The sequence below is a fragment of the Mytilus californianus genome, unplaced genomic scaffold (assembly GCF_021869535.1).
Source record: "Mytilus californianus isolate M0D057914Y unplaced genomic scaffold, xbMytCali1.0.p SCAF_42, whole genome shotgun sequence".
NCBI classification, from domain to species: Eukaryota; Metazoa; Mollusca; class Bivalvia; order Mytilida; family Mytilidae; genus Mytilus; species Mytilus californianus.
The window spans coordinates 801,458-813,394 of record NW_026262693.1 but is presented as its reverse complement, the minus strand read 5'-3'; positions in this window follow the sequence as shown (position 1 = coordinate 813,394).

Here is an 11,937-nt window from a genome sequence, read left to right as displayed (position 1 = left end):
TGTTTAATATCTACTGAAAGCATTTCTATAATTTCCATTTTAGTATGCCAAAATCTGCATCAAAAATAGATCTGTTCAAAATTACATTGCCGTTGATTGGTTGAACTACATTGTGACGATCCCAAAAATTAAGCCGCCTCACAAAAACAATTCTTCCTCTCAAATGTAATTCCTAAGTAAAGTAACGTGAAGGTACCCAAATTGTACCTATTTTGACAGTTTTTCACCCACGTTTATTTCTGATCCAGATAAACGTTTTCAGTCTGTGTTTATTTTGTTGATATATCCTTATTTTCTATATATTTCCACCAATTTGATTTTGAATCCATATTAAACCATAGAAAAATAGATTAAAACCGATCTCCAAACGATCCACGATTCTGTAATGAGAAGCACCCAAATTGCACCCATGTATAAACCGAATGACTGATGTTTTGTTTTATCTCTCTAAATATTTAGAACAATTTGAGTAATGTCCATGAATACTATTTATTTTTGTCGAGCCTGCGAAATTTATTTCGCGAAAGCGAGACATAGCGATCCTGGATTCCGTCGTCGGCGTCGGCGGCGTCAACATTTAGATTTAGTCTGTTGTTAAAGTTTTTATAGACATCAATAACTTTGTTAAACCTACATGGAATTTTCTGAAATTTGGATAAAAGCTTGTTTATGACCAAAAGAAAGTATCCAGAGCAAAATTTTGAAATATTTATTTTCATTTTTCCGTATTTTACAGATAAACGGACTTAGTTTTTTACAGTATCAAGTAGATACAGGCTGGGGTTAAAGTTTGTTACTCATCAATTACTTTGTTAAACCTTCATAGAGTTTTATGAAACTTTGACAGAAACTTTTTAATGATTAAATGATAATGTCTTAAGCAAATCTTTGAAATTGTTTTTTTTTTTTCATTTTCATTATGTTTCTGATAGATGGACATCGTATTTCACAATTAACATTTACAGACAGTCTGCGATTACATTTTGTTTTGACATGATGAATTTGTAAACCTTCATGGATTGTTATAAAACTTTGACAGAAGCTAATCTTCAAGACCAAGAAATAGCATACAAAGAAATCACCAAATTAATAGAGGCCATGACATGTCAGCTGCATGTGTTTCTGTTTGTCATTACCTGTTAATAATAGATATAAGAAGATGTGGTATGAGTGCCAATGAGACAACTCTCCATCCAAGTCATAATTTATAAAAGTAAACCATTATAGGTCACAGTACGGTCTTCAACACGGAGCCTTGGCTCACACCGAACAGTAAGCTATAAAGGGCCCCCAAAATTACTAGTGTAAAACCATTCAAACGAGAAAAACCAACGGTCTAATTTATATAAAAAACGAAAAACGAGAAACACTTATGAACCACATCAACAAACGACAACTACTGAACATCAGATTCCTGACTTAGGACAGGTGCAAACAAATGCAGCGGGTTTAAACGTTTTAATGGAACCAAACCTTCACCCTTTTTCTGAAACAATAGTGTAACATCACAACATAGAAAGACACACTATAAAATATCAACTGAAATAGCTTAACTCATTCAAAGGACATATTAACACCATTGAACATACACTGAACAAATAAATTTGACCTATGATACAATGTAAATACAAAATAAATAAACTAAGGGAATAGTAATACCAAACACTTATAAAAGCTGGTATATAGACCAGATATAACCCTGAATAACATTAAATAACAAAAAAGCAATACAATTAGTATCAACAGGTCAAATAAACAAGAAAGTACGATTTGAGAGTACTCGCAGTTACTGACAGCAAGTTAAAAGCCAAATCAATCAATAATAAAAAATCATGCATCAGAGACTAAAATCAACTAAAACACATCCCAGGGATTTAGTATTTTAACGTCACGGACAGTCAAAGAAGACATGACTAGTGCAATGCCAAAAATAAATGTATCGACAGACAGTAGGATAGTTAGGAGTTTAACCTCTTTATAGATCAAAACGAACGTGGGTGTGTCTTTATACATCCCGTTTGAAAAGAATACAAATTTAGTTATTTTTTAATTTGCTGATGACAAAATCGATGTTAGTACCAATGTAAACTATATTCAAAGATCTAATTACAACATTGGTAAGATAACCTTTACTAATAAGTTTGTTTAAAGGTTCGATGAGTTTACATGGATCACATAGTGATTTCCGCGCTTTAAGTACAATATTACCGTAAAATTTAGGATGTGAAATACCATTTTTAATCAGTTTTCTACAAGTACAGCCAAATTTACTAATCAAATCTTTGTATCTATGAAAGAACTTAGCAAAAGTTTTACGTAATTTATGGTAACGAAATCCCTGATTTAATAATTTACCAGTGATGCATTGATTACGTTCGTTAAAATCTATGACATCACTACACACACGGGCATAACGAACGAGTTGGGATATATAAACACCGTATGATGGAGCCAAAGGAACATCGCCGTCTAAAAAAGGAAAATTAACAATAGGGAATGAAAAATCGTCTCTTTTGTCGTAAATTTTCGTATGGAGTTTTCCTTTAGAGATTGAAATGTCCAAATCCAGAAAAGGACAACTACTGCTGTTTATGTTAGATTTAGTTAAAGTAAGTTCTATTGGGTAAATTTCGGTAATATATTTAGAGAACTCTGGATTATTTAACGAAAAAATATCATCTAGATAACGGAAGGTGTTGTTGAATGTATCAACCAAATGTAACAATGACGTGTCTTTACCGAGTTTGGTCATAAACTGAGACTCATAGCAATACAGGAATAAATCTGCTATTAAAGGGGCGCAGTTAGTGCCCATAGGAATACCTACTACTTGTCGATACACTTTATCGCCGAAACGTACATATATGTTGTCCAGGAGAAAATTTAAAGCTTCAATCATATCTTCACATTTCCAGTAAGTGTATCTAGCATACTTTCCTTTTTCGTTACAGAAAAAAGCTTTAAACGAGTCACAGCAAATAAATTTGTAATGAGATTTTTCAAAAGACCATTTAATTAAATATGAAAACTTGTTCTTGATAAGATTGTGTGGAAGTGTAGTATAGAGAGTAGAAAAATCATAACTGTCAACAGAATTAAAAGGACCATCAAAAGCATGTATTTTATCTAAAACCTCTAAAGAATTTTTAACACTCCAAAAATAATTAATACCATTATTTTCATAAGCTTTATTACAAAAGTTAATAACAAGTTCTTTGATAATAGTAAGGGAGGTAGTTAGAAGCACTGATAGATTGGTAGTAGAACACTTACTAGATGCGGAGATGAAACGGAATTTACATGGTTTTTTGTGCAATTTAGGTAACCAGTACATAGTAGGTACTTTCAAATGTTCGGAAGAGGCTTTAAGCTGGGTAGTGGCAGTGTTATGCTTGTTTACAATTTGACTCTCTGTGGAGCGTATGATAAGAATACGAAATAATAGGTGGTTCTATATTATCAAAATATGGAGGTATTTGGCTTTTGATGGTAAAGTCATTGAATATACTAGATAAGTTAATAAAATCAATACCTCTATTTATATATTTTAATTTAAGAAAATGCCGTTTATGATTTTCAGGTTTATCGATACTAGGAAATAGCCTATGGTGACAAAAGGCTGTAATAATACGGGTGTATTCATACATTGGGCTAAAAAAAGAAATTGTATCACACTCCAGAAAAATAGCATATAATTTACTTATTGGTATCTGACCCAGTTTGCATAATACTTGATGTCTGCCATTATTTTTTATTATAGATAACAGATCAGCAAGTGTATAATTTATACGATGTTTAATACGTTGATTACGGTTTTTGCGTTTGCCATGAGACCTTTTATTTCTAAGTCGTTTATCGACAATATTAATGACATCGATTGAAGTTTTAGTTATGTTCCCCTGTCCTAATATTTTGTCATTAAGACCGAGAGGATAAGCTGTCTGAAGTCTTTTTATCCAAAATAATTCGCGAACTTCACGTGATTTTTCAAATTGCTTGTGTGATTCTCCTGGTTGTTTCTGAACGGTTTCAAGTGGTTGGAATTTAATAAATTTTAGATTGTGATTATGTTTATCTAAATGTTGATATATCAAACTTTTGAATTTTTTAGGTCTACGAAAGCGGTAAAGGTGTTCTTGATTTCTTTTGTAATACGCTCGTCCCGTCTGTCCCACATATTGAATACCACACTTAGGTTGGGTTCAAGTTACCACATATATAAGGTTTTGAGTTTTTCAGGTAATGTCACAGGAAAAGGAGAGCGAAAAGGCTCTCCCGTTCACTGTTGACCGTACAGTATTTTGTGAAGTTAATCTAAAACAGGTTAGTCACTTTTTGGCATTGCACGGGAAAATTTGTGGATATCCACGTGCATTTTTGTTAAACAATCTGGCTGTAGAGGCATTACAAAACGTTTGTTTAAGCACGTGGATATCCTAGAAGTTGTGTTGTTAATAATTTTCTTTCCATTGCGTAAAATCATGATAAATAAATAGGGGTATAGGAAAAATAAACAAGACCGGAGGTTGTAACAATGAATACAATTACGGAATAGGAAATAATAGACAAAGCAGTAAAAGAAATCTTACAAAAACTGTTATAAAAGGCCCGACGTAAAGACTTAAGTGTTACAGTACTGACATATAACAAACACAGGGCAAAAACAGAGATTGTAAGAAATCTTAGTAAAACCATAGCAGGGGGCAAAAATAAAAATAGCAGGCGTGGATGAGTATTTATACATCCAAACACCATAATATATAATTGACAATTAAGAACAAAGATATAATAAACATGTGAAAGCTATCTCACAGGCAAACAACCCATAATTGAAAAATATAAGGGCATACACCACAAGCACGGGGACACATTCTACTGCATCCACACAGCACGAGCAACAAACCCTGCAGTATCTTTTACAGTGATTTCCACTAGATATTTTTAAATTCCTACCTACTGATCTGATTTACCGTGGTATGATAGCACATACATGTATATAAACACGTCTTGGTATGATAGCACATACATGTATATAAACACGCCTCGGTATGATAGCACATACATGTATATAAACACGCCTCGGTATGATAGCACATACATGTATATAAACACGCCTCGGTATGATAGCACATACATGTATATAAACACGCCTCGGTATGATAGCACATACATGTATATAAACACGCCTCGGTATGATAGCACATACATGTATATAAACACGCCTCGGTATAATAGCACATACATGTATATAAACAGGCGTTTCAAATTTTGACTTATGCAAAAAAGAAAAGAATAGGTGGGATTTTTTCCATCACCCCGAATTATTTTATCTTTTCGCTGCAAACTAAAAAATCTGCAATTTTTGCTGTTATTAGAAAAAACACTCTACCTTCAACATGTCTCAAAATCTTCCGCGTCTAATTAGTGCTATTTGTAAAATCCTTTTTTCGTGACTGTGATTTATAATAAATAAATGGTTGGTTTAAATACATGTTACTGGTGTGCTCCCAGTTCAGATGGTGAAATGCAACCATAAACCTGATATACAAAGGTTTCATGACAAAGTCAGTTTCATGACAGTTTCACATCCAAAAACATTTGAAGATCTGTTTAAAGAACTTCATGATACGACTAATGGTTGATGGAAATATGATTCCGACTTTGCAATTTTATTTTTTGGGAGCTTGCAACAGGAAAGACACCATTTGTTTTTTTTTTATTTTTGCCTTAAATGAAACTGCATATAACTATAAGGATCAAAACAAAATTTCCCACTTTTAACTGATAAATGGATTTATTATTTGGCAGTCATGTAACGTTTACACTGCCAGCTGCAATTGCAGGCGAGGAACCCTTTCCCAATTTGTTTTGTCTTGCTGCAACTAAGTCACCAAAGCTAAAAAGCGTGCTGTTTTTGGCATAACAAATAATGTAAACAAATGATGTAAACAATTTGATAAAGATTGTAATTACTATTTGTTACATTGTACTCCAGTATAATCTTAATTGATAAGAATTGTCAGTCTTCCTACTGAAGATTGGTGGCTCCCTCTGTGCACTCTGGCTCCCTCCACCAATAAAAACTAACCGCCACAATTGGCCAATAGTGCTGAAAGTGGCGTTAAAACACCAATCAAGTAATAATTACATGTATATGTAGGTCAGTTTAACAGGAACCACTTATGGGAAGTCAATGATATGACTGGTAAAATAAGATAAGATATTTATTAGTGTAGAATCCAAACAATCAGATTGCTACTTAATACAGAGATAACATAAGTAAACAATAAACAATAAACAATACAAATATGTAACGTTTACAAAAAATATTTAAAAAAAAATATATATATTTTTAGTTACATGTAAATAAAGAGATGAGGGAATACCAAAATGTCTGTGCTGTTTTCCAGTGTATATATATATGAATAGATCAATTGTGCCATAGAATAGAAAGACTTGACCAATTTTTATGAAACTTGGCATGACCTAAGATTTGGGATTAATAAGACTGTTGACCAGGTTTCATGGCAATATGATTTATATTGTAGACAATAGGCCTAGGGCCATTTTATTTCTGAAATTTGTGTGGGTTTTTGTCTCGCCTACGACATGGGTATTACTATCCGGCGGCGACGGCGGCGGCGTAAACTATTTGTATAAAGCTTTATATTTCAGAAGGTAGAAGACCTGGATGCTTCATACCTTGTATGCAGATACCTTATGTTACGAAATTTCCGTCTGTCATAGGCCCATTATCCTGGCCTCATTTTCATGGTTCAGTGACTGTTTGAAAAAAAAATTACAGTTTTTTTGTCATGAGAATTTCTCACTTATTATGAGTAATAGAATAACTATATTTGATATATATGGGTTCCTTGAAATGTCTACATGTCCATCAGGCAGGGTTAACCTGACCTCGACCTCAATTCATGGATCAGTGATCAAGGTAAAAGTAACGTGATTATGTCCGTTTCTCAGATACTACAAGCAGGAAGTCAACTATATACTAGTATGATGTATGGAATGATTGTAAGGGGTACATGTCAGACTGGCAGGTTTCATCTAACCTTGATCTCATTTTCATGGTTCATTGGTCATTGTTAATTTTTTGTGTTTTGATCTGTTATTCAAGTACTGTAAGCAATAGGTTAACTATTTGGTGTATGGAATGATTGTAAGGTGTACATGTCTGTCTAGCTGGTGTCATCTGACCTTGACCTCATTTTAATGGTTCATTGGCCAATGTGAAGTTTTTGTGCTTTGGTCTGTTTTTCAAGTACTATAAGCAAGAGGTCAACTATATTTGATATTTTTATATATAACTGTATGAAAATGTAATTTTTCCCACTAATTCAAAAAATAATTGTTATTTATAATTCTTCCGTATAATGGAAAGACAAGTTGCAAACGGTATACCACAGGAGTATTAGATGGTTCTCGACCATGTGCATAATGTATGACTGAGAATTATATCGGGTAAATTTAGACTTTAAGACATGTTTGTATATAAAATGCATACACTGATACAGAAGCTAAAAGAAATAGAAAATCTCTGTTGCATTTCAAGTGCATGCGTAAATTGGGAAAAAAGGGAACAATATATGTACATATCGGTAGACATGGATTCTTTTTATTTTGCTAAATTTCTTATTCCTTGCATAAACATGATAAATGGAAAGACAATGACAATGACCTTGCTTGCACTAGATTATTTCAAGAGAGGGTGTTTATTCATTTGTGCATGTAGCGACATCTTCTTGCTATTTACTGACAATATTTACCACAACTTTGTATAAGTTTTATATACATGCACATTTCATTTAGATATGATATATTTAATTGATAAGTCTATTTTCAGGACCTCTGATCCATATAGTTTGGCATGTTAGTTAGCGGTGTTCCTTAAGAGCCTGCATTACAAAGTATATCACTGGATTAAGCTCTCTGTCTAAGTGTATTATTAAAGTGCTTTGCATTGACTTAAGGTCATTGTTATGCAAATGGATTCTTTGTGAAATTAAGATTCATAAACAGACAACCTACAAATGTATATCTACATATGAACTGTAAGGCAAGATTATTGAAACTGTCAGCATAAGAAATTATTCAAGCAGCATCCACGGAACATACGTAGTTTATTAGAGATTGAAAATTTTATTTCCATTTGAACCAAACAATTTTCATCAAGATAGCAAAATAACAAAAGAGCACATTAAAATATACCAAACATTGGTACTGATACCTCCTTAGTGGTTTTGTAACACCTTTTTAATCATCTGTACTGCCTACTGAAGAGTCCTGTGTCCAACTTGTCAATTCATTTATACATATGGACGAAACTCACAAGGCCTAGTCAGTTTCTTAAATTATCTTTCATTGTTCAACTTTTATTATTTATTTATTTATTTCTTAATTTGTGTTACTGTTAATTACCAGATTACCACTCTGAATTTTTATACAACAACAAAACTGCATCCTACAGGTTTCATTTATATTCTTATCCACATAACAAAAACCTTGAAACAAGAACAATTCTGTAATACCTTTTTCATTTCAAATACTACAGAATCATAGTTCAATATATCTTTAAGTCTACACTATATGTCATAATTTTTTTTAGAAATTATGAATCACAAACATATAAATTGGATTTACCATGTTATTAAAATTATTTCATACTGGTAAAATTTCCTAAATCTACTATAAATGATACTGGGATGATCCTCAACTAATTTACAGTTCCAAGTAAGAAATGGCCACCACAAGGGACAAAATAGAACCATACGAGAAGAACATACATACAGGTTCTGACAGAAAACACTGTCAAACATTCAAACATACTATCCACACTGATCTGTGTCCACACTTGTATATTAAACAAAATAAAGAGTAATAAAATTGAGAATGGAAAACGGGAAAGTGTCAAATAGACAACATACCGACCAAAGAGCGGAAAACAGGCCAAGGCCACCAATGGGTCTTCAACACAGCGAGAAAATCCCGCACCCGGAGGCGGTCTTCAGCTGGTCTATGGAAACTATGGTCTACGTCAAACTAAACTCCAAAACATATAAATGAACCAAAATAAACAAAAAACATACAAAAATAACAAAGGCCAGAGTTTCTTGACTTGGGACAGGCGCAAAAATGCGGCGGGGTTAAACATGTTTTGTGAGATATCAACCCTCATCCTATACCTCTAGCCAATGTAGAATAAACAAACACAGCAATACGCACAGTAAAACTCAGTTTAAAAGAAGTCCGAGTCCGATGTTAGAAAAGGTAACAGAAGAAACTAAGCAAAATGACAATAATCAACATGAATTATAACAAAGGACTCCTAGCAGTTACTGACATGCCCACTGCAGACCTCAATTAGACTGATTGAAAGATTATGTCTTCATCATATGAAAATCAAGCACAATCCCCCCGTTAGCTGTTTAGTATCATACCATCATAAAATATACGATAAGAACATAACCCGTATCATGCCAACAACTGGTTTTAGAATAAATGTGTTTACTTCCGATGCAAAGACCCTATGAGTAAATCAATATTAATTCGAAGAAAAATGCCATCTTTAATGACCTGACAACAGTATAGTTACTATATCCCTTCTGAATAAGTCTGTTTGAAGGTTTAGTTAGCTTTTGAGGTCAATGACGACATTTTTGTACTTTGTATAGAGTATTACCATAAAAGATTAGATGTGAAATACCTGAACGTGTTACGTAAGTTGTATGAAGGGCCGTTCGGGTCATAATTCATTTTGTTACACGTACGCTAGAGGTACGCGTAACAGGTCGTTCACGTACCCTAGAGGTACACTTAACACTTTGTTCACGTACCAAAAACACTAACAAAAACACAAGGCAACGTTCTAAGAATACTATCTGTTACTGTTATCTAGTTCAAAGCAAATCACAACTGATAACTAAACCATATTCTCTATGTTAGGTTTAGTGATATTCCTTGATGTTTCACTCGAAAAAATGAAAACAACACGTTAAAAATTTCATGCGTCCGAAGTGCTTTTCTAGATTAACCTTCATCAGGAACGCTCAAAGTTGAATATTTGAAAGCCAATGATGTATAAGAACTGAAGCAGTTGAAGAGCTACATGAACAAAAAGGACCTAAACAATAGCTAAATCCGTCTAAGGTCAACTTTGCCTGAGGGAGTTGAAACCTTAGTTTCTCTACACTTTAAAATTTTATAAACTGACAATTTTAGAAAGGACCGTTCTAACGAAGTGATGATTTTCGTGTCTGTATAAAAGATTCTTAGACTGTGTGACAAACACAATGACTGCATCGAATTCTATATAACGAATGTTAAAAAATGCATTTAATCTATTGAACTTGATATAAATATTTAAAGAGGAAACATCAAAGTTCACTCAACTTAAACCTATTAATCGATGAATAACAACGAAGGCGATAGTGATAAGACTTGGAATTTCCTCTAACGGGTAAAATAATGTGTGTCGAAAGAGTAAACAGAATGTTATACATGTATCATTGAAATATGATAATTTCCGTAGGTATGAAACATATTTGAAAGAGAACTTGATTAGATATGATCAGATTCATGTCATGACAAAACGTCCAACCTACATGAAACACAACACAACAATTCATAATTATTTGGTTGACCATTAGTTACCCTATTGTTGTCTATATTCATATTTACAGTTATGAGCAACACACGAGGGTGCCACATGTGGAGCAGGATCTGAGCCTTCCGGAGCACCTGATATCACCCCCAGCTTTTGGTGGGGTTCGTGTTGCTCAGTCTTTAGTTTTCTATGCTGTGTTTTGTGTACTGTTGTTTGTCTTTTCTTTTGAGTCATGGTTTTGTCAGTTTATTTTCGACTTATGAGTTTGAATGTCCCTTCGGTATCTTTCGCCTCTCTTTTTATAAATCTCTTAATCTGTTTTAAAATTATCAAAAGTTTATTACATATGAACACATAATGCATTTCAAAGAAAGAAGAAATGTTCAAGTTTATTGCATCACTGAGTGCGACATATCAACGGAGTTTTACTACGAGAACAACACAAAGAATACCACGAGTGAAGTAGAAACTGTTTACTCTATCAGAGCACCAAAGTAAACACTTTAGTTAACTTTTTAGTTTTTTATGTTGAGTTTCGTGGACTGTGTCCGTCTGTTCGCCATTTTTATATCTTTTTGCAATTGTGTGTCTTACATTATCTTATAGTTTAAATATCTATTGCTATCTACTCCCCTTTTTGTGGAACATTTTTAGAACAAGAATATAATAAGAAGCAGAATTGGGAAAATCAGTAGTGATTTATAAAGGAGGAAAATCCGTAAAAAAGGACATGCCTTGGATTGATTGCTCAGTATTCAGAAGGATTATGTTTGAACAACATATGTTCCTATAGTGTATTTGTGGGAAATTCTAACCTACAATCTTTCTATGCTATCCAATAACATACGTTTTTGAATGTGGCACTGTCATTTTTTCTACTTGATATGTAATCATTTAACAGATACGTTGTTAACTCTTCCTTTCACATACCACAGATTGTCAAAACGCCATATAAGTCCTCAATGTTTTATCCAAAGATTAATATTTAAATTGATAATCTATAAAAATGACATTTGAATGACTTATTTCACTTATTTCACAATGTGCAAAAGGCTTGGAAAATTTAGGGATAACCATTTGCTATTAGCTCATATTTGTATTTGGAAACGGTAACCACGAGCGTGCTGTGGCTACCTCTGGTAGGCTTAAGTTGTTGGTTTCCTCATTGATATTAAACCCTATGTTTACAACATGATCATCTTTAGGATGCACAGTTACAATGATTAACATTTATGCAAATTCTTATTCAAACAACCGATATATACTTGTATTAAAAATATAGAGCTGCGCCATGAGCGCATGATACGACCGTCACCCTT